The sequence below is a fragment of the Brachyhypopomus gauderio genome, chromosome 12 (assembly GCF_052324685.1).
Source record: "Brachyhypopomus gauderio isolate BG-103 chromosome 12, BGAUD_0.2, whole genome shotgun sequence".
NCBI classification, from domain to species: Eukaryota; Metazoa; Chordata; class Actinopteri; order Gymnotiformes; family Hypopomidae; genus Brachyhypopomus; species Brachyhypopomus gauderio.
The window spans coordinates 21,236,741-21,261,500 of record NC_135222.1 but is presented as its reverse complement, the minus strand read 5'-3'; the positions used below and the strand labels follow the sequence as shown (position 1 = coordinate 21,261,500).

At 42.4% G+C, this 24,760-nt stretch overlaps 1 protein-coding gene across 2 annotated transcripts in view; it reads right to left on the bottom strand.

Annotated features, from left to right (window-relative positions):
• Positions 1-24,760, bottom strand: part of tspan18a (tetraspanin 18a) — a 43,008-nt gene that overhangs the window by 10,799 nt on the left and 7,449 nt on the right. The window lies entirely within an intron of this gene.

Genomic DNA, 24,760 nt, shown 5'->3' with positions numbered 1-24,760 from the left:
AAAGAAGATACTATTATACAGCTTCTTACAGCACTCACACTGTTATACAACATATTACTACAGTCACACACTGTTATACAACATATTACTACAGTCACAGTCTTAAAATATGATTTAAGATATATCATTATTTAAAAATAGACATACTGTAATGTTTAAATGGTCACATCAAGAAATCACCACTGCATACATATATATTACAGTTTTTCTCAGTCGGTTTGGATCATTTCTCACATCATGCTTTACATTGGCATCACAACTAGTGCATTTCTCAAAACAATTAGTGCAAACAGCAAAACTCAATAAAATACCTGCAAAAGCAGATACTTCACTCAAAATTCTTTGTTTTTGCCTCAAAATCAAATATTTAGGTCAGTCAATTTGTCAGTGCCATCAGAATATCTAGTCTGTGTGCCATTGTCTATGAACAAGGCAGTCAAAATACTTAGTCATGTTGTCAGTGCAACTATAAGTCACAGTACAGACTCTAAGTATATTCTGATGGAAACTAGCTACGTTTTTGATTTCAAGAATTCAAATGAAACAATACAAGTTACACACAAAATACAAACTTACACAGAACACAGTTACACATCACTGTATGTGGTAGACTGATAGAAAGAAATTGGACTGGAATCAAATGTGTACAGCAATATTGTTTGACTGAATTGTTTGCACTGCAATTTGTTGACAAAAACAAATCTGATTTAAATTCAGAAAAGCCAGACAGCTGACTGGAAAAACTGCTAAATTAGAAACTTACTCTACACATTCAAAACAACCTGAGCACATACAGCCTCCTATTTGAGGTGTGAAAATGGAAAATGGAATGTATGTTACATTACTGTATATGTTACTGTATATGTTACAGTTCTGTATATGTTACATTACTATATGTGACTGTATATCAGGGGCCTCAGACTCATGGCCCGGGGGCCAATTGCGGCCCACAAAACAATATTTTGTGGCCCAGTACTTGAAAGCAAAGCTTAACGTTTTTTCTCACATGCACCTGCATGAGTTGTTACCTTGGGTGTTTTTAACACTTGTGACAACAACATGCATTATCAACATTGGTCACTTGACATATTTTTCAGGAGTGTCAACCAGTGAAGGGTAAATATATCCTGTCTCCCCGTGCAAATCCATTTTCATGTCACCCAGTCATGCCTTTTTCAAATCCTGCCATGAAGAGAAAGGCTGGCGATGAGCACAGACAGTTTCAGGAGAAGTGGGAGACTGTAGGACACAGGGGCTTCCTGACGTCTCACACATGCACAGATAAAGCTGTGGTGCACAAGGAGAATAACATCAGATGTCATCATTCAACTAGACATGCTGAGAACTATGAAACATACCAGGGAGAGGAGCAAAGAGGACCAGGTCACCAAACTTCAAACGAGAAAGCAAGCAAAGACAGTGAGGCTGTAAAAGGTGGCTATGTGGAGGGAGGGAAGCAGACAGACAGACAGACAGAAGGGCGGACGGACGGACGGGCGGGCTCGGGCGGGCTCGGGCGGGCGGACGGACGGACGGACGGACGGACGGACGGACAGACAGACAGACAGACAGACAGACAGACAGACAGACAGACAGACAGACAGACAGACAGACAGACAGACAGATAGATAGATAGATAGATAGATAGATAGATAGATAGATAGATAGATAGATAGACACTTTATTGGTCCCAGGGGGATATTTTATCATTTCAGAATTTCAGGATTACACAATTGCTAAAGCAGAAAAGCCATTAAGCCATTCAAAGATGGCAAGTTCATCAAACAGTGTTACAGGCTGTAAATATAGTCTGTCCAGAAAAGAAAAGGCAGTTGAGCAACATCAGCCTTCCAGCCAACGCAGAGGCAGCATTTCTGACCTGTCTGATGAGACCTGTCATTTCTGACCTGTTTGAGATGAGATGACAATCAACAAGAGTTGCTCACAATGATTCCAATGTATGGCCAGACCACTGGTCAGGAGATATTCCACCAGCTGTGTGATGCCATTGTGGAAGCCGGTTTACAATGGAAGAGTTTTGCTGTAATAACAACCGACGGGGCACCATCAATGACCGGGAGGGGAAATGGACTGGTGGCACGTGTTCAAAGAAAACTGGATGAGGAAGGTGTGGAAGAGGCCATTGCTTTGCTCTACATCATCCATCAGCAGGCTCTTTGCAGCAAATGCCTGAAATGCATCAACCTTATCAGATCCTGGGGGTTAAAGCACCTTCAGTTCTGGACCTTTTTGGAGGAAAGAGAGTCAGCATATGAGCTCTACTTCACAGAGGTACGTTGGCTTAGCTCACGTTCCCTGAACTTTCCAAGATGTTCACATGGATCATGTGCCTTTTTGGGAGCACCTATCTGTGTGAAAAGCTCTTCTCCACTATGATCTTTAATAAATCAAAGTTCAGGTCCAGACTTACACATGAGAATCTTCCAGCCATACAGAGAGTCTCAGTTGCTTCCTCCCTCAAGACGAATGTGGCTCGGCTGTGAGGAAGCGCTGCCAAGTCTCTGGCAGCAAGAAGTAGGAGGAAGTAAGAGGAACCTATGTTCTGAAGAACCGTTCATGTTGTGAAGAACCGTTCATGTTGTGAAGAACCATTCATGTTGTGAAGAACCGTTCATGTTGTGAAGAACCGATCATGTTGTGAAGAACCGTTGATGTTGTGAAGAACCGTTCATGTTCTGAAGAACCGTTCATGTTGTGAAGAACCGTTCACGTTGTGAAGAACCGTTCATATTGTGAAGAACCGATCATGTTGTGAAGAACCGATCATGTTGTGAAGAACCATTCATGTTCTGAAGAACCGTTCATGTTCTGAAGAACCGTTCATGTTCTGCATGTTTTGAATTGTTATTTTACTAAAGATGGAAAAGACTGGATCAGTTGTACTGTTTTGGAATACTTGAAACCCTTTTTTTGTTGAATACTTCATGCAGCCCAGCCTCACCCAGACTCCTCCAGGCCCCCAGGTATCCTGTATATGTCACTGTAGATGTTACAGTACTGTAACTGTTACTGTATATTTTACTGTACATGTTACTACATTAGAACCCCGGAACTCAACCATCCCAGTACTTGACATATTCGGAATTCGACACAATATTTAGAGAAAATTTTGTCTCGGAGCTTGAACAAAACTTCGGAATCTGACCCAGCTCGTGACTTTTGTAAACAAAATACAGTTCGTGCTATGGTCACATGCTACTAGTTGGCATTAGTTGGCGTTGTTGTTCAATGGGTTTAAAACCATTTTGAGGCTGTGCTCCAAACATTTGCTGTATTTTTTGTAGTTTTTTGTGTTTTTTGTACTGTTTTAGACAAAAAACATGGGTCCCAAGAAAGACAAAAATGCAAAAATGCAAAAGAGGAAAACGGTAAGAAGAACAATAGTTGAAAAGGGTGATCATAGAGAAGGAATTTGGAATTCAACTTGATGGTTGAGAACGAATTAATCTGTTTTCAGTTATTTCTTATGGGAAAAATTGATTCAGAACTCGACTGCATCGCTTCTCAACGCTCCTTCCGGAACGAATTAGTGTTGAGTTCAGAGGTTCTACTGTATATATGTTACAGTATATGTTACAGTACTTTATATGTTACTGTATATGTTACAGTACTGCATAAACGCTCAGGTGTTATTTGTGTTTTTGATTTTATTTTTAGTCAATGTACATGTGTTGCAGCACATTAAGAGTTGCATGTTACTAAGAGGGACTAAGAGTTGCATGTTACTGTATGTTGGATGGATTAAATCTGTATGTTATTGTATGTTATGATAGATTAAACCTGCATGTTATTGTATGTTATGAGAGATTGCACCTGCATGTTATTGTATGTTATGAGAGATTACACCTAGCAGTCCTGTCATGATCATCAAACTGAAGAACACATGGAATACACAATTAGGCAATGAATGCACACACCCAAGATGCTAATTATTAATTCATTACACTGAAGGCCTCATGCTAAACAGGATAGGACAGTACCTGTCCTTTGAGAACACAGACAAATCAAGCAGAAAATGGGGTTTCACTTGAATCTAGCATCAAAAGAGAAGCAAACGCAGCTTATTAGCCAGGGCCACGGACTCCAAACCGGGCACGCAACGAAAGGACCGAATCACTCATCTGTTTCCATGGAAACAAACAGAGGAAATGAAGGGATAATAAAATGTGGCTGGATGTTTGAGGTGGGGGGTGTTGGGTGGAGGGGGGGGGGTGTGAGCCCAGCAGAACAGATCAAAGAGCAGAACAATGAACTGTTCGGGGGAGCCAGACTAGAGGTGTGAAAAGACCAGAGTAGAGTGTGTCTGGGGAGGAGAGAGGAGCATCAGAACTCAGCGATGTGCACCAGCGTCTCAACGCATTCATCTTCATCAGCTTAATTTCCAGCTCTGCATAATGTGGAAAAAGACCTCGCAGGACCACAAGAGCACGTGATGAGAATTACACTCCTGCCATGTCTCACAGTCTCACCGAGCAGCCGCTGTGTCTCAACACAGCAGACGCCACTTAAGTGTGTTTTGAAATGCGATGTGAAGCGTTAAAACCACCAGTTTGACCCCTACAACAGCAACACGATGTGCTTAGAGATCTCAGGGCTATGTGTGTATCGGCAGGGACTGTGGACTACACTCATAACTACACTCTGCCTTTCAGTCCGACCACATCTGCTGTGCTTGTGAGCAGCTCGTCCTGCACACGGGGCAAATGTACCTGCAAACACACACACAGACCAGTGATTCTATACATCACCATGGTCTTTGAGCAGTGGGGTCCATTTTGGAAGCAATATGAATTCATTCTAAAAGATAAAGCTAACCAAATAGTTTTAAATGCTTACATGAGCATTAAAACTACTTGGCATTATTATAATTATTTATTATATGTTGTTGTTGAAGTCATCATCAGTATTCTAAAGCACTGCTCATGCTCTGTGCACGAATGGTTATGTAATGCCGTGTGCTAATATTGCCCCCACCCCAAACCACCTCACTTCCAGAGAGAGAACTTCAGAGTCCCCATGAGCTCTAGCAGACATGCAGGCCCCTCCTGGTAGCTGAATCATGCGTGTGGGACAGCGTGGGTCGGATGCGTGTCAGAGCCCGCGCAGAAGGCCGGTACCTCCAGCACCTGCCGGTCGGCAGCCCCAGGTTCCTGCAGCTCTCAGTCACGACTGATTATAGATGCTCACACAGGCAGGCACACGTTGAGGCAGTGCTGGTGGACCAGGGGGCTGGCAGTCATCTCTGCTGCTCATGTTCTGACTTAGAAACGGATTAATAAAGCGCTCCGGATGAGCACGAACTAGAAACTGGAGGGGTTCTGAAAATAAACAGACTTTGTTTTCTACTGTTCTGCCCTTTGGGCAGCATTGCTTCTGAGTCCTCTAGTACAGACTTCTTTATATTGTTTCCAGCACTGCAATCAACTTTGTCCTTCCCCTAATCATCATTAAAAAAAACTCAACAGGCCTACAAATAAGAAGGTGGAATCAGCTGGCATCACCTACTGAGATGTCTACACCTTATACCTTCAGGCAACTCAAACTACCCTCCCTCAAGACACAAAGAAGACATGAAATGCAACTTCTAATGGCTGTACAGCTGAGGTGTTGCTGTCTTCCAACAAAGACTGAAGACACACCCCTCCACTCAGTCACTAAGCACTTTAAACATTAAATATTCTTTTAATTGACTCTATTCTTTCTTCTCTAGCCATGGATTTAACCTAATAATATTACCACTCATCTTAACACCTCTCTAATATCACATGACTTCATATATTTGATCAAGACTACAAAGCACTACAAAGCAGCCAAATGATGTAAATGTAAACGCAGTGGTCTTTAGTGCAGAAAATAGGACATAAAGATGGATACAATACATTTAACAGTATATTAGCCCCATAATACTCAGGAGAAAGAAACTGTGATATTATAGTGCATCCTTCAACCATATAACTGTGCAACAGTGTAAAACTACCTTCCCACTGATAAAACAAACATAACACACACCCAGCAGGAAGACGGCCAGACATTTCCTTACACTACCTGGAGCTGAACGTCAACACACCTATAGGCACATAGGCAGATGCTTCCATACTAAATCAGGTCATGTTTTTCCATTTCTACACATTGTGTCTGGGTTTTTTTTCCCCCAGGAAGAAGGCCTCGTCACAGGCGGACACAGACCAGACGCTGAAGCAATTCCACTCTGGCCGCTTCTGAAAGCCGGAAGAATCCTGAGCTACAGCAGGAGAACGATGCTCTCAAAGACGGTGGGACTCGGAGCCCTTGGGACTCAATTAAGTCAGAGTCTCTTCACAATAAGGAGTCCAAAGAGAGCACCGGATTCTCATCCCTCAGCAACACAAGTTCATTACAGCTTGTGAAGACAACAAATCAATCTCTCCTCTCTGCATCTGTCCACTGACAGTAGCTGCCGTGGTCACCAGAGCTGGCCTTCGTCTGCAGAACAAAATATACAAACAAAAAATATCACTTATACAGTAAGAAGGCACACTCAGACCGCAGGTGTGGAGTTGCATGCAGAACCATGTTTTGGCCAGTCCACACAAGGTTTCTCTAGCCAGCTGTAGGAATCCTGGCCTGTGTTTGTATGTCAGCATTTTGCTCCACGCTTATTTTGGTGTTTGCTTCAAAACCTCAGCATCAATTGGAGCTTTTCACAGTTACTGTTCTGCACATGCTCGGAAGAACTTTCCTCTGTTTTACAACGATCAGCTCACTGGTGGTAGGGTTTCTCTGCTGTTCTCTTCTCTCAGATGTTTGCTTTTCTCTTTTAAACATAATCTTACTACAATATCAAAGTCACAATGTGTGCATGACATATAGTGAATCACTCCTAGGGTTATATATGGGTTCACTCTTAGGGTTATAGAGGGGTTTACTCTTAGGGTTATACAGGGGTTCACTATTAGGGTTATATAGGGGTTCACTCTATAAAGACAGTTATATAGGGGTTCACTCTTAGGGTTATATAGGCCTAGGGGTTCACTCTATAAAGACAGTTATATAGGGGTTCACTCTTAGGGTTATATAGGGGTTCACTCTATAAAGACAGTTATATAGGGGTTTACTCTTGGGGTTATATAGGGGTTCACACTTAGGTTTATATAGGGGTTCACTCTTAGGTTCATACAGGGGTTCACTATGGGTTATATAGGTGCTCACTCTTAGGGTCAAATTGGGGTTCACTCTTAGGGTTATATATGTGTTCACTCTTAGGGTTATACAGGGGTTCACTCTTTGGGTTATATAGGGGTTCACTCTTAGGGTCAAATAGGGGTTCACTGTATAAAGACAGTTATATAGGGGTTCACTATTAGGGTTATAGAGGGATTCACTCTCAGAGTCTGCCAGCATATTTTCATTATTCTACTCTCTACAAAGACACCTACAGATGTTCAAACACAGTTCTTACGACATGATACCCATATTTCATACTTCAGATCCCTAGAAAGTAGTTATTTAGTTATTAGAAAGTAATTTATTTTGCTTTTCTGTTCATGAGAATGTTAACAGCATGCCTGACTAACATCATTATCCATGTAAAACCCATTGAGCGTTTAGACATATCAAAGTGGATTTCGGAGTTTAAGCTGTTTTAGCAATTCCAGCAGCATGAGATCAGCGGTCTGCACAGTGGCTAGGTGGGTGGGATGCTTATTATCAAACACACTCCAGGGACATCATGGCTCACAAATAGCGCAAGCTGTCTGTAAGACCACCCTGATATGCTGGAACACACACACACACACACACACACACACACACACACACACAACCACAACATACATGAAGCTACAACCATCATGAAAAAAACAGTGGGCCGATTCAGGCATGATGATGCACTAAGAGCGTGAGCGTGTCAAAGCACCTGTGCGCCAGACAGCTGTGTTCACAGCAGAATCCCACAGCAGAATTACTGTATGGCTGTAGGTAGATTCAGTGAGTGTGATTTATTACTCCACCGGGGCACAAGTGCCTTCTGATGTTCACACAACCTCAAGCCATAACCAATGAACCTGCTTTCACAAGTTCAAGATCTATATTTAAGTTATATGTTGTCTCGTATTAACACTATGTATTAACACAATGTATTAACACTATCACTATGTATTAAAATGCAATGTATACATTTTGCTTTAGGTATCGCACCAAAACAATCAATAACAAGCGGCGATTGGCGGGTTCACACACCAATAGGCATTTTGGCCTCAATAGGCAAAAGGAAGCCCAAAAGGTCCTTTAGACCTAAAAGTGAAAAGAAGCTGTTTGGGTTTGGCCAGTGTGTGCTCTACAGATGTAGAGTGTGATGACATCTGTGTGTGTCAGAAAAGGAGACACAAAAATAGCACATCTGGCTAGGGCTGCATCTATGTGAACAGCATAGGAAGGCCTGCACTTGTCTATACATGATTGGGCCTCTATATTACTGACAGAGAGAGATTGAGGACCCCAGAGACTATGCTTTGTTATTTCACTCCTTGTACACCTAGCACGCCTAACATGACTGCCCGTGTATTCAAAGTATGAATGTAGTCTGCAAAGCCTGGCATTACATGACTGGCATGACTGAAATGACATCACTGGCATGATGAACAAAGTAACATGACTGATATGACTGACATGACTTATGTCTGACATGACTGGACTGACATGACTGATATGACTGGACTGAAATGACTGACATGACTAGACTGACATGACTGTTATGACTGGACAGATATGCATACAAACTATACATACATTTAGGTAGAAGTGTGTGTGTGTGTGTGTGTGTGTGTGTGGTAGTGTATGTACTCAAACTATGACAACATATACTAATACATACATACATAAGTATACATAGAAACTATACATACATATAGGTATAAAGGTGTGTGTGTCTGTGTGTTTGTGTGAGAGAGAGAGACAAAAAAGAAGCCAAATATCAGTTTGTATGAGCATGTGTTAGTCACTGAGATATGGGTGGGTATGGCTAGGGAAGTGTCATTGTGAATGCTATAGGAAGGCCTGCTTGTGCCTGTATGTGTGTGTGCCTGGTTAATAGACACAGAGAGATCTAGGTAGCCAGAGCAATGTTTACTTAGGGCACAGAGATGGGAGGGGGAATGTGGGTGAGAGTGTGAGAGAGACTGAGAGTGTGAGTTTCAGCTTGCGTGCGTGTGAGAAGGAGAAGGTGACAGAGGGACTTTACATGCATTCTTATGCATTGTATATAATACTGCACTGTAGAGCCATACGATAACCGATTTAGATGAAACTTGACAAATTTGTTCAGGATGGGATTCTGAATGGGCTTGTGCATTTTGGTCAGAATTGGGTAAAATATGAAAGAGCTTTAAGAATATGAATATTATATGTATCGATGCTGTCCATTAAAAAAATATTTAGCAGGTATAAGTGTCCTCAAATCCAAAATCTTTGGATTGTTTTTTGATTTCACACTCTGTAGAGTATTATAAGACTTTGCTTGACATGATAGTATGAAAATCCTAGGAGGAGTATGAAAAGTGATGATTTCAAACTATTATTAACTGTAAATAAACTGTGCATTTTTTAATAGGACATGTAATGGGAAAGTTATTCGCACTACTGCAAGGAATCAAAAGAGTCCAATTGCATGTTCCCAAGTGGAATTATGTAGGGGATACACTTGCTTTTTTTGCAATAGCGCCCCCCAGTGGCCAATCGACACCCGGCTGGATTATGTCATAGGGGGCGTGCACTTGTCCACACCCAAGAGGTTTCGTGCAGATCGACCAATGGTAAGCCTGTCAAACGCGTGCCGATCACTGATTGGCCGATTACGTCAGCCATTTTGGAAGTATGGCATGTCTGCTTTAGGACCTGGTTTCCAGAGGCCCATAGATGATGTCTGTCAAGTTTCATGTGGATCGGCCAATCTGAGTGCATGGGGCAAATTTTTGCATGTTATAGCGCCCCCTAGCAGGTGAGGTATGGCAACCTCTGCGAGCTGCCCCAGACCCTCACAGGGAAGCTGTCTGTGAAGTGCCATCTCATTACATGCAAGTTTTCTTAAGTTAGAGCTCCATATGCGCAAAATTTACTATTGAATTTACGCCCCCTCATTTGATTGGCTTATACTGACTAGGTAGTGAAAAAATTAGCATTTTTGTTGGATACGTTTTAAAGTTCAGACTCTTCTGAACGTTTTGATACCACATATGTGCATGTATGTGAAAAATCCAGGGACTAGTTCGCGCTCAAAGATGTGTGTGATTTTGCACATTATGCAAATTAACTCGAAATCTAAGTGGGCGGAGCTTAATGGTTGTATATTAATTGTCCTATTGAATTTAGTCAAGGAATGTATAGGAACTGGAATTTTGGTTCTAGGACCTACGGTGTAGGAGATATGGACAAAAAGTCAATATGGTCCACTATAGCGCCACCATCAGGCCAATTTGGGTCCCTGTATGGGAATCTGGTCCTTGGAGGTAACTGAACCTTTTTGCCAAGTTTGGGGTTTCTAGGCATTACGGTCTAGGCTGCACAATACGTTTTAGGTCAAAAAATGGGACAAAGAATAATAATAAGAAAGAAATATAGCCGCAAGCGGCGATTGGCGGGTTCACACAAAAAAAGGCAAAAAAGCCCAAAGGGTCTTTTAGACCAACAAATTGGCCTCTTGGCCTCAATAGGCAAAAAGAAGCCCAATAGGTCCTTTAGACCCAAAAGTGAATAGAAGCTGTTTGAGTGGAAAAAATGCATAAGTAAATCAATGTGACAAAACATTCTATTCAACTGAGGCACTAAAGGCCCAAAAGGATCAAAATAATGTGTATTGGCAAAATGATTCAGATCACAGAACTAAATCACATGCTGAGATCAGCTTTCTGTGCGTTTGTGTGGTGTTTCATGTGAGCAATTGTTTTCAGTCAGTTTCGGTGTTTGGCCACTAGATGGAGCCCAAGTACTATCATACTGATATCTCATTAATCTCAGTAATGCAATGACATTTTGGTGAATTAAAAGGTTCATTTCTGGTCAGGCAGTGCACTTTTTGTTATGAGATGTATTTGCAATGTTATAGACCTCATTGATCTGAATCATACAAGCCCCATTACTTGTCTGCATTCTGCATAACAAGATTGCTGCGTGAGTTTTTTTGATTTCTCAGGTTTTTGGGTACTGTAGCGCCTCCGACAGGCCAATTTGAACCAAACTTGGCCTACCTCACAAGGACCTCAGTGTATAAAAGCCTTTCAAATTGGGAGTTGATCACTTACATGGTTTATGAGTTATAGCAATAAAGGTCATTTATGGCATGGCCAGAAGGATATAATGGAAAAATTGACCAATCAGACAAATAAAAATGCAACATTTTTTCCATATTTAGTTAACTACAGTGTCTACAGATTATGCCTATGCCATTTTTGCCATCATTAGATCAAATTCCTAGGACTAGTTTTTAAAGAGCTATTTTCAAACAATTGATGAATGTGACAAAAGTATGCATTTTTTAATAGGACTTGTAATTGCAAAGTTGTCAGGTCTACTGCAAGGTATAAAAAGAAACAAGTTGCATGTTCCTAAGTGAAAATTTGAAGGAGTTATGCATGATTTTTACAAATAGCGCCACCTAGTGGCCAAATGTTTCAACACTGCACAGTATGACACATAGTCCTGGGATATGCACAGTGGTGAGGTTTCATGTTGATTGGCCAATGGTAAGTCTGTCAAATGGCCAATTAATTCAAATAAAAATTAATTGGCTCATGGCGGCCATGTTTTTTGAGTGATGAGGTCATCATTGTGTGCCTTGATACCACTTGGGCCCCTGATGATGCCTGTAAAGTTTGGGCTTGATGTGACTAATGGTTTCTGAGAAACAAATTTCCCCATGTTATAGCGCCCCCTATTGGACAATCGTGGCCAGCTTTGACCTGTGACCTCTGAGTCATGTGCCCTAACAACTGATAAATTTTCATAAAGATAGGTCAAAGCATTGCTGAGATATAGCTGCTGAAGTAAATTTGGCCACGCCTCAGAGCTATTGATTGACATGTGACAACCAGACTGTATACCAATGTCACAGTTTTGTTGATGTTCCTTGATAATGAGATTCTTGTGAATATTTTGACACCAAGATTGTGGTGATCAGATGAAAAACCAGGGACTAGTATAAAAAAGTAGGTTTTGCATATTATGCAAATTAGCAAAAAATCTAAGTAGGCGGAGCTTAATAATTTTTGTACCATTGTTTTTGGCTTGAGCCAAGGAATCCATCAGAAGTGGAATTTTCTTTCTAGGACCTACGGTGTGGGAGATATGGGCCAAAATGCAAAAAACTGCGCTATAGCGCCACCATCAGGCCAATTTAGGCTTCTGTACTTAAGCGTGGTCCTGCAAAGAGACTACACCATTCTGCCAACTTTGGTGTTTCTGGGCCTTACGGTCTAGGCTGCAGTATGCGTTTTATGCGGAGAAAAATAATAATAATAAGAAAAACCCGAGCAATTACAATAGGTTTCCCACACTACGTGTGTGAACCCTAAATATAGCCGCAAGCGGCGATTGGCGGGTTCACACACCAATAGGCATTTTGGCCTCAGTAGGCAAAAGGAAGCCCAAAAGGTCCTTTAGACCTAAAAGTGAAAAAAAGCTGTTTGGGTTTGGCCAGTGTGTGCTCTACAGATGTAGAGTGTGATGACATCTGCGTGTGTCAGAAAGGGAGACACAAAAATAGCACATCTGGCTAGAGCTGCATGTATGTGAACAGTATAGGAAGGCCTGCACTTGTCTATACATGATTGGGCCTCTATATTACTGACAGAGAGAGATTGAGGGAGCCAGAGACTATGCTTTGTTATTTCACTCCTTGTACACGTAGCACGCCTAACATGACTGCCTGTGTATTCAAAGTATGAATGTAGTCTGCAAAGCCTGGCATGACTGACATGACTGGCATTACTGACATAACTGATATGACTGGCATGACTGGAATGACATCACTGGCATGACGAACAAAATTAACATGACTGATATGACTGACATAACTGGCATGACTGTAATGATTTGAAGATTTGACTGACATGACTGGACTGACATGACTGATATGACTGACATGACTTACATGACTGGCAGAACATGACTGGCATCACTGACATGACTGATATAACTGACATGACTGGACTGGCATGTCTGATATGACTGACATCACTGGTATGACTGACATATACTATACATATACTATAGATATGCATACAAACTATACATACATTTAGGTAGAAGTGTGTGTGTGTGTGTGTGTGTGTGTGTGTGTGTGTGTGTGTGTGTGTGTGTGTGGTAGTATATGTATTCAAACTATGACAACATATACTAATACATACATACATAAGTATACATAGAAACTATACATACATATAGGTATAAAGGTGTGTGTGTCTGTGTTTGTGTGAGAGAGAGACAAAAAAGAAGCCAAATATCAGTTTGTATAAGCATGTGTTAGTCACTGAGATATGGGTGGGTATGGCTAGGGAAGTGTCAATTGTGAATGCTATAGGAAGGCCTGCTTGTGCCTGTATGTGTGTGTGCCTGGTTAATAGACACAGAGAGATCTAGGTAGCCAGAGCAATGTTTACTTAGGGCACAGAGATGGGAGGGGGAATGTGGGTGAGAGTGTGAGAGAGACTGAGAGTGTGAGTTTCAGCTTGCGTGCGTGTGAGAAGGAGAAGGTGACAGAGGGACTTTACATGCATTCTTATGCATTGTATATAATACTGCACTGTAGAGCCATACGATAACCGATTTAGATGAAACTTGACAAATTTGTTCAGGATGGGATTCTGAATGGGCTTGTGCATTTTGGTCAGAATTGGGTAAAATATGAAAGAGCTTTAAGAATATGAATATTATATGTATCGATGCTGTCCATTAAAAAAATATTTAGCAGGTATAAGTGTCCTCAAATCCAAAATCTTTGGATTGTTTTTTGATTTCACACTCTGTAGAGTATTATAAGACTTTGCTTGACATGATAGTATGAAAATCCTAGGAGGAGTATGAAAAGTGATGATTTCAAACTATTATTAACTGTAAATAAACTGTGCATTTTTTAATAGGACATGTAATGGGAAAGTTGTTCGCACTACTGCAAGGAATCAAAAGAGTCCAATTGCATGTTCCCAAGTGGAATTATGTAGGGGATACACTTGCTTTTTTTGCAATAGCGCCCCCCAGTGGCCAATCGACACCCGGCTGGATTATGTCATAGGGGGCGTGCACTTGTCCACACCCAAGAGGTTTCGTGCAGATCGACCAATGGTAAGCCTGTCAAACGCGTGCCGATCACTGATTGGCCGATTACGTCAGCCATTTTGGAAGTATGGCATGTCTGCTTTAGGACCTGGTTTCCAGAGGCCCATAGATGATGTCTGTCAAGTTTCATGTGGATCGGCCAATCTGAGTGCATGGGGCAAATTTTTGCATGTTATAGCGCCCCCTAGCAGGTGAGGTATGGCAACCACTGCGAGCTGCCCCAGACCCTCACACGGAAGCTGTCTGTGAAGTGCCATCTCATTACATGCAAGTTTTCTTAAGTTAGAGTTCCATTTGTGCAAAATTTACTATTGAATTTACGCCCCCTCATTTGATTGGCTTATACTGACTAGGTAGTGAAGAAATTAGCATTTTTGTTGGATACATTTTAAAGTTCAGACTCTTCTGAACGTTTTGATACCACATATGTGCACGTATGTGAAAAATCCAGGGACTAGTTCGCGCTCAAAGATGTGTGTGATTTTGCACATTATGCAAATTAACTCGAAATCTAAGTGGGCGGAGCTTAATGGTTGTATATTAATTGTCCTATTGAATTTAGTCAAGGAATGCATAGGAACTGGAATTTTGGTTCTAGGACCTACGGTGTAGGAGATATGGACAAAAAGTCAATATGGTCTGCTATAGCGCCACCATCAGGCCAATTTGGGGTCCCTGTATGGGAATCTGGTCCTTGGAGGTAACTGAACCTTTTTGCCAAGATTGGGTTTTCTAGGCATTACGGTCTAGGCTGCACGATGCATTTTATGTCAAAAAATGGGCAAAAGAATAAGAAAAATAAGAAAAATACCAGCAATTACAATAGGGTTCCCACACTATGTGTGTGTGAACCCTAAATATAGCCGCAAGCGGCGATTGGCGGGTTCACACACCAATAGGCATTTTGGCCTCAATAGGCAAAAGGAAGCCCAAAAGGTCCTTTAGACCTAAAAGTGAAAAAAAAGCTGTTTGGGTTTGGCCAGTGTGTGCTCTACAGATGTAGAGTGTGATGACATCTGTGTGTGTCAGAAAGGGAGACACAAAAATAGCACATCTGGCTATGGCTGCATCTATGTGAACAGTATAGGAAGGCCTGCACTTGTCTATACATGATTGGGCCTGTATATTACTGACAGAGAGAGATTGAGGGAGCCAGAGACTATGCTTAGTTAATTCACTCCTTGTACACGTAGCACGCCTAACATGACTGCCTGTGTATTCAAAGTATGAATGTAGTCTGCAAAGCCTGGCATGACTGACATGACTGGCATTACTGACATAACTGATATGACTGGCATGACTGGAATGACATCACTGGCATGACGAACAAAATTAACATGACTGATATGACTGACATAACTGGCATGACTGTAATGATTTGAAGATTTGACTGACATGACTGGACTGACATGACTGATATGACTGACATGACTTACATGACTGGCAGAACATGACTGGCATCACTGACATGACTGATATAACTGACATGACTGGACTGGCATGTCTGATATGACTGACATCACTGGTATGACTGACATATACTATACATATACTATAGATATGCATACAAACTATACATACATTTAGGTAGAAGTGTGTGTGTGTGTGTGTGTGTGTGTGTGTGTGTGTGTGTGTGTGTGGTAGTATTTGTATTCAAACTATGACAACATATACTAATACATACATACATAAGTATACATAGAAACTATACATACATATAGGTATAAAGGTGTGTGTGTCTGTGTTTGTGTGAGAGAGAGACAAAAAAGAAGCCAAATATCAGTTTGTATAAGCATGTGTTAGTCACTGAGATATGGGTGGGTATGGCTAGGGAAGTGTCAATTGTGAATGCTATAGGAAGGCCTGCTTGTGCCTGTATGTGTGTGTGCCTGGTTAATAGACACAGAGAGATCTAGGTAGCCAGAGCAATGTTTACTTAGGGCACAGAGATGGGAGGGGGAATGTGGGTGAGAGTGTGAGAGAGACTGAGAGTGTGAGTTTCAGCTTGCGTGCGTGTGAGAAGGAGAAGGTGACAGAGGGACTTTACATGCATTCTTATGCATTGTATATAATACTGCACTGTAGAGCCATACGATAACCGATTTAGATGAAACTTGACAAATTTGTTCAGGATGGGATTCTGAATGGGCTTGTGCATTTTGGTCAGAATTGGGTAAAATATGAAAGAGCTTTAAGAATATGAATATTATATGTATCGATGCTGTCCATTAAAAAAATATTTAGCAGGTATAAGTGTCCTCAAATCCAAAATCTTTGGATTGTTTTTTGATTTCACACTCTGTAGAGTATTATAAGACTTTGCTTGACATGATAGTATGAAAATCCTAGGAGGAGTATGAAAAGTGATGATTTCAAACTATTATTAACTGTAAATAAACTGTGCATTTTTTAATAGGACATGTAATGGGAAAGTTGTTCGCACTACTGCAAGGAATCAAAAGAGTCCAATTGCATGTTCCCAAGTGGAATTATGTAGGGGATACACTTGCTTTTTTTGCAATAGCGCCCCCCAGTGGCCAATCGACACCCGGCTGGATTATGTCATAGGGGGCGTGCACTTGTCCACACCCAAGAGGTTTCGTGCAGATCGACCAATGGTAAGCCTGTCAAACGCGTGCCGATCACTGATTGGCCGATTACGTCAGCCATTTTGGAAGTATGGCATGTCTGCTTTAGGACCTGGTTTCCAGAGGCCCATAGATGATGTCTGTCAAGTTTCATGTGGATCGGCCAATCTGAGTGCATGGGGCAAATTTTTGCATGTTATAGCGCCCCCTAGCAGGTGAGGTATGGCAACCACTGCGAGCTGCCCCAGACCCTCACACGGAAGCTGTCTGTGAAGTGCCATCTCATTACATGCAAGTTTTCTTAAGTTAGAGTTCCATTTGTGCAAAATTTACTATTGAATTTACGCCCCCTCATTTGATTGGCTTATACTGACTAGGTAGTGAAGAAATTAGCATTTTTGTTGGATACATTTTAAAGTTCAGACTCTTCTGAACGTTTTGATACCACATATGTGCACGTATGTGAAAAATCCAGGGACTAGTTCGCGCTCAAAGATGTGTGTGATTTTGCACATTATGCAAATTAACTCGAAATCTAAGTGGGCGGAGCTTAATGGTTGTATATTAATTGTCCTATTGAATTTAGTCAAGGAATGCATAGGAACTGGAATTTTGGTTCTAGGACCTACGGTGTAGGAGATATGGACAAAAAGTCAATATGGTCTGCTATAGCGCCACCATCAGGCCAATTTGGGGTCCCTGTATGGGAATCTGGTCCTTGGAGGTAACTGAACCTTTTTGCCAAGATTGGGTTTTCTAGGCATTACGGTCTAGGCTGCACGATGCATTTTATGTCAAAAAATGGGCAAAAGAATAAGAAAAATAAGAAAAATACCAGCAATTACAATAGGGTTCCCACACTATGTGTGTGTGAACCCTAAATATAGCCGCAAGCGGCGATTGGCGGGTTCACACACAAATAGGCATATTTTGGCCTCAATAGGCAAAAGGAAGCCCAAAAGGTCCTTTAGACCTAAAAGTGAAAAGAAGCTGTTTGGGTTTGGCCAGTGTGTGCTCTACAGATAGTGTGTGATGACATCTGCGTGTGTCAGAAAGGGAGACACAGAAATAGCACATCTGGCTAGGGCTGCATCTATGTGAACAATATAGGAAGGCCTATATTGTGTCTATACATGATTGGGCCTGTATATTACAGACAGAGAGAGATTGAGGGTGCCAGAGACTATGCTTTGTTAATTCACTCCTTGCACACCTTGCACGCCTAACATGACTGCCCGTGTATTCAAAGTATGAATGTAGTCTGCAAAGCCTGGCATTACATGACTGACATGACTGGCATGACTGACATAACTGATATGACTGAAATGACATCACTGGCATGATGAACAAAAGTAATATGACTGATATGACTGACATAACTGGAATGAGTGACATGACTGGCATGACTGTAATGACATGACTGATATGACTGACATGACTTATGTCTGACATGACTGGACTGACATGACTGATATGACTGGACTGAAATGACTGACATGACTGGACTGACATGACTGTTATGACTGGACAGATATGCATACAAACTATACATACATTTAGGTAGAAGTGTGTGTGTGTGTGTGTGTGTGTGTGTGTGTGTGTGTGTGTGTGTGTGTGTGTGGTAGTGTATGTACTGAAACTATGACAACATATACTAATACATACATACATAAGTATACATAGAAACTATACATACATATAGGTATAAAGGTGTGTGTGTCTGTGTGTTTGTGTGAGAGAGAGAGACAAAAAAGAAGCCAAATATCAGTTTGTATGAGCATGTGTTAGTCACTGAGATATGGGTGGGTATGGCTAGGGAAGTGTCATTGTGAATGCTATAGGAAGGCCTGCTTGTGCCTGTATGTGTGTGTGCCTGGTTAATAGACACAGAGAGATCTAGGTAGCCAGAGCAATGTTTACTTAGGGCACAGAGATGGGAGGGGGAATGTGGGTGAGAGTGTGAGAGAGACTGAGAGTGTGAGTTTCAGCTTGCGTGCGTGTGAGAAGGAGAAGGTGACAGAGGGACTTTACATGCATTCTTATGCATTGTATATAATACTGCACTGTAGAGCCATACGATAACCGATTTAGATGAAACTTGACAAATTTGTTCAGGATGGGATTCTGAATGGGCTTGTGCATTTTGGTCAGAATTGGGTAAAATATGAAAGAGCTTTAAGAATATGAATATTATATGTATCGATGCTGTCCATTAAAAAAATATTTAGCAGGTATAAGTGTCCTCAAATTCAAAATCTTTGGATTGTTTTTTGATTTCACACTCTGTAGAGTATTATAAGACTTTGCTTGACATGATAGTATGAAAATCCTAGGAGGAGTATGAAAAGTGATGATTTCAAACTATTATTAACTGTAAATAAACTGTGCATTTTTTAATAGGACATGTAATGGGAAAGTTGTTCGCACTACTGCAAGGAATCAAAAAAGTCCAATTGCATGTTCCCAAGTGGAATTATGTAGGGGATACACTTGCTTTTTTTGCAATAGCGCCCCCCAGTGGCAAATCGACACCCGGCTGGATTATGTCATAGGGGGCGTGCACTTGTCCACACCCAAGAGGTTTCGTGCAGATCGACCAATGGTAAGCCTGTCAAACGCGTGCCGATCACTGATTGGCCGATTACGTCAGCCATTTTGGAAGTATGGCATGTCTGCTTTAGGACCTGGTTTCCAGAGGCCCATAGATGATGTCTGTCAAGTTTCATGTGGATCGGCCAATCTGAGTGCATGGGGCAAATTTTTGCATGTTATAGCGCCCCCTAGCAGGTGAGGTATGGCAACCACTGCGAGCTGCCCCAGACCCTCACACGGAAGCTGTCTGTGAAGTGCCATCTCATTACATGCAAGTTTTCTTAAGTTAGAGTTCCATATGTGCAAAATTTACTATTGAATTTACGCCCCCTCATTTGATTGGCTTATACTGACTAGGTAGTGAAGAAATTAGCATTTTTGTTGGATACATTTTAAAGTTCAGACTCTTCTGAACGTTTTGATACCACATATGTGCACGTATGTGAAAAATCCAGGGACTAGTTCGCGCTCAAAGATGTGTGTGATTTTGCACATTATGCAAATTAACTCGAAATCTAAGTGGGCGGAGCTTAATGGTTGTATATTAATTGTCCTATTGAATTTAGTCAAGGAATGCATAGGAACTGGAATTTTGGTTCTAGGACCTACGGTGTAGGAGATATGGACAAAAAGTCAATATGGTCTGCTATAGCGCCACCATCAGGCCAATTTGGGGTCCCTGTATGGGAATCTGGTCCTTGGAGGTAACTGAACCTTTTTGCCAAGATTGGGTTTTCTAGGCATTACGGTCTAGGCTGCACGATGCATTTTATGTCAAAAAATGGGCAAAAGAATAAGAAAAATAAGAAAAATACCAGCAATTACAATAGGGTTCCCACACTATGTGTGTGTGAACCCTAAAAATCCTAACAATTACAATAGGGTTCCCACACTATGTGTGTGTGAACCCTAAAAATAACTCCACACTGACACGTCATTCAAACTAACTACAAGAGAGGACTATTTCATCCAGTGATCCAGACTAGGTAGCCCTACTCAGGTAGGCCAGAAGATCACTACTGAGAGCTCCTCTTCATCTTCTCACCAGCACACTTTCTGCTGCTTCACTACTGCACAGCACGCATGCTGAGGGAGAAACTCCATCAGCCCGAACCAAAGACAACAGCACACCTCCACAACCCACCGTCCAGCCCAATAAGAACCATGCGGCCTGAAACGGAAATCTGCATATTTTTCATTACTGGAGCTTTAAAGTACCTCGAGGTTTCTGGGCTGACAGAGAAAACCAAAAATAAGAGAATTTTTGGCAATGTTGGAAAAACCAATGGGTACTATGCAAAACAGACAGCCATGATGGGGGCGGCGTGCTCGCTGGGAGAGGTGACAGAAACATTTTGCTGTTCCATTTTCACAGCTGGGTCTGCTGAAGCCGAGAAGGAGATGTGATTCCGGAGGGTCGGGGAGCGTGTGGCGAGTTCATCTGTCTCTCTGTGTGAGTCTGATCCGTGAGGGACCCTGAACACACTCACTGTAATTACCTCCTCGTGTTCGGACACACCGGCACAGACAGCCATCTACCACCATGACCGTTCAGACGTCACCCAAATTTCAAAGAACTTCCACAAACGTTTGCTTTGATTCCGATGTCCAGTTCATCAGTCTTAATGAACATCCTGGAAATTGCAATAAATATTCCAAGCAACTGTTTCTTATGCCCTCAGAGGAATTCAGAAGCTAAATGAGATTAAATTTGTTTTTAAAAGAATTTTAACCAGCGCAGCGAGTATAGAGAGAATGATACGGTTGTCTCCTGTTGCACTCCATCAACAGCATCAAAAAGCCTGTCTCAACAGTGAAGGAGGTCTGTCACAACTGTAAAGGAGGTTTGTCTCAGCAGTGAAGGAGGTTTGTCTCAACAGTGAAGGAGGTTTGTCTCAACAGTGAAGGAGGTCTGTCTCAACAGTGAAGGAGGTCTGTCACAACTGTAAAGGAGGTTTGTCTCAGCAGTGAAGGAGGTTTGTCTCAACAGTGAAGGAGGTTTGTCTCAACAGTGAAGGAGGTCTGTCACAACTGTGAAGGAGGTTTGTCTCAACAGTGAAGGACGTTTGTCTCAACAGTGAAGGAGGTTTGTCTCAGCAGTGAAGGAGGTTTGTCTCAACTGAGAAGAAGCTTTGTCTCAACAGTGAAGGAGGTTTGTCTCAACTGTGAAGGAGGTTTGTATCAACTGTGCTCGATCTGTAACGCAAAAAAACCAAGCCACCTTCACAAGGCCACTGTGAATACACTAAAGAAAGGTTCAGCTGCTCAGGCACGTCTCCCTGCTAGTGTGGGATGTCTAGGTTATATTGAGACTGAGAGACAATATAAACAAAATAAACAACCCAGTGCTGTTTTTTTTGGGGGGGGGGGCAAAGAAAGGAATAGAAACAGAATGTGAACAGCCATTTTCCTGTTCCGTGGTGCCACAAAGAGAAAAATTTATGGAAGTGCTGGACCATCAACCACAAGGAAGTATGAAAACAGACCTGCACTCTGAACATGGATGCAACTCAGGGGCAGACTCCAAAAACACAACACTCATGGAAGAGCTGACAGCGTGGTCACAGCCATTAGTCCAGAGATACGTGTGTAAAGCAGGAAGGTACAGGCGATTACTGATGGACCACTTTAAGAAACTGACCGACACCACAACACTGCAGGCAAATCGAGACACTCATAGACGAGCTCTTACCACTCCTCATTCTCCGCCCGAATACCTGCGGGATCACACAGCCATTATGATCTCTATTATATACAACCATTCAGATTCTTACAAACTATAAAAACCCAGCTGAGAGTGGTAAATTCAGTGCAGATAAAACAGTATCAAAGACATTTCCACCACTAGGAGATTTCTGTGAGGCGTGGCATGGCTTTTGATGAAACAGAGCAATGAATCATCAAAGGTTAGACAACAAAACAGCTGAGGGCTTTGTGGATAACACTTGGAATGCTAAAGGTTGATCCATTACAAATCTTCAAGAACTTCCTCGCCTCCCCCAGATCTACCAGGGTTGGGCTCTTCCACTGCCATTATGATGGTCATAATCTGAGTGTCACGGTGAGGGGGCCGGGTCGCCACCAGAGGGCGCGCATCCCGGCCAGCAGCCGATCCCAGCACACACCTCCGCGCACGCAACCACTCCCACAGTCCCAATCACCAGTATACTGAACACCTGTTTCTTATTTACTTTGCTCTTCTTAAGCCCGCAGGTCGTCTGGTCCAGTGCTGCACATTGCCGCTACATGAGCGTCTCTGGTCTCTGCGTGTCCGTCACTGCGTTCCCTACCTGCGCTACGAGCTTTACCTTGCATCACTTATAGTGTGTGCGCTAAGAGCTTTACTGGTGTGCGCTACAAGCTTTACCTTGCATCACTTGCAGTGTGTGCGCTAAGAGCTTTACTGGTTTGGTTGCCATGGACAATAAACATCCTTCTGTTCAACCCCCGTCTCCGGTTGCCTCTGTCCCGACGCCTCCGGCGTCACACTGAGTGGCACAACATTACAAAAATTGTGCAATGTAATAGCAGCTTCTCTTCTTCACAATGTACATTATGCTTAAATAAATTAGAATGTCAGGCAGTTGCTGTTAACAGTTTCACAGGAAAGCAACTAGAAAAAGAAATTCAAAAATACCCATAAATACAGGATGAGAGAAGAGAGATCAGGTCAGTCCACTATACTCCATTGTGTCAAGGTTGTATATTATGGATATTACGCAAAGCTACGTTGCTGTGTGTAAATGAGGCAGTGACCAGAGAAGCGAGTGTACTCCATCACACCAACACTCACTACTCTCTTTCACACAGTGGCATGGACAGACTTACTGCATTTACAGAAAATGCACAAGATTCTTATGCTTTAAAATGAAAAATTTACCAATCAGCAATAAAATAGTTTCTGTAGCAATTTGCATATAAATTGTTTATGATTAACAGATTCCACTATGGACATTTCAATGTCTGAATCATGTAGTTTTAAATCTTTATGTTGGATGTAAGCCTCACTAACAAGTCTCACTGTGCTTTCTGAGTGATTCCACTTTAGGGGCAACACTGGATGAACTGTCGTGCTACAACAGAGAAAACGTTTCACACCCGGGATCTTCCTTCTAGAGGTTCTGTATTTAAAAGACGCATTTTCACAACAAGATATGTAATTTTCACCTGATTTAATTGCAGAGGGTGTTAAATTGCACCTGCAGCTAAACAGTTTCAATATCCTTTCTCTCTTCTGTGCTTTTAAGCAGGCTGTGACTTCACATTACTGACTTGGGAGTAGACCACTTAACCACAGCAGGTGAGCACCATAACTAAAATGATGAATGCTCCCTGGCTTCCCAGGCAATGAAGTTGAAGAGAACCATGTGACAGTTCATTCACATAGTCAATGCAGGAAATTACGAAATCACGTCATCCAAAGAGTCTTCAAGGCCTTCAGGAATCCATTCGCACATATAAGACAGGTCGAGTACTAAAATCATTGGATCCCAATGAAGGTATTCTACAGATCAGTGTACCACGAGACCTCGTCACGGACAGGGAAGGTGGAATAAAAGTTGTTCCTTTTTGTCAGTGACAAAGCACGGTGAGTTCAGGATCTGCTCCCCTGCTGAGATCCCAGAACAAGGCGGTGATGTTCACACGCAGGAAGGCAGATGGGTCTGCAGCTTGTCTGTGGGCATTCTGCTAGATCCCACCACAAGGACACCCGTCTCCGCCCACGCATGGGAGAGGACACCCCCGTCAGCGACTGCCTGATCCCACACAGCACCAAGTCCTCTCTTTCACGCTCCTAATTAGCCAGCACGCCGCATGAATCAGCTGCCTGACTTGTATCTGAAAGCATTAAGGAGCAGGGACACCTGTGAGCCCCCCACACACACCCCACACTCCCCCGCACACTGATTTCACACAAAGCTTTACAGATGGGGCTGGCGTACGCCTTCAGTTCTGTGGCCCGCATTTATAAGGCTGGATACAGGACCAACTGGGTCGCCATTGATCCCAGCTGGAAGGAAAACATTATGGCTGCAGACAGGTGGACCGGGCACAATGAAGCTCTCTAATAAGGCCCTGATTAAGCCTCGCACGGCTGTGGACGGTTGGAAGCAGACGGAGTCCTGTTGCTCCATGACAGCAGGGGCAGTGAGGGGGGAATAGGGAGGGGGGGGGGGTTGGTGAGGAAGTGAATTCTGAATTAAAACATGAAAAACTCAAAACTGTTTTCCATGTGTGTCATCAGCACAGGCTCA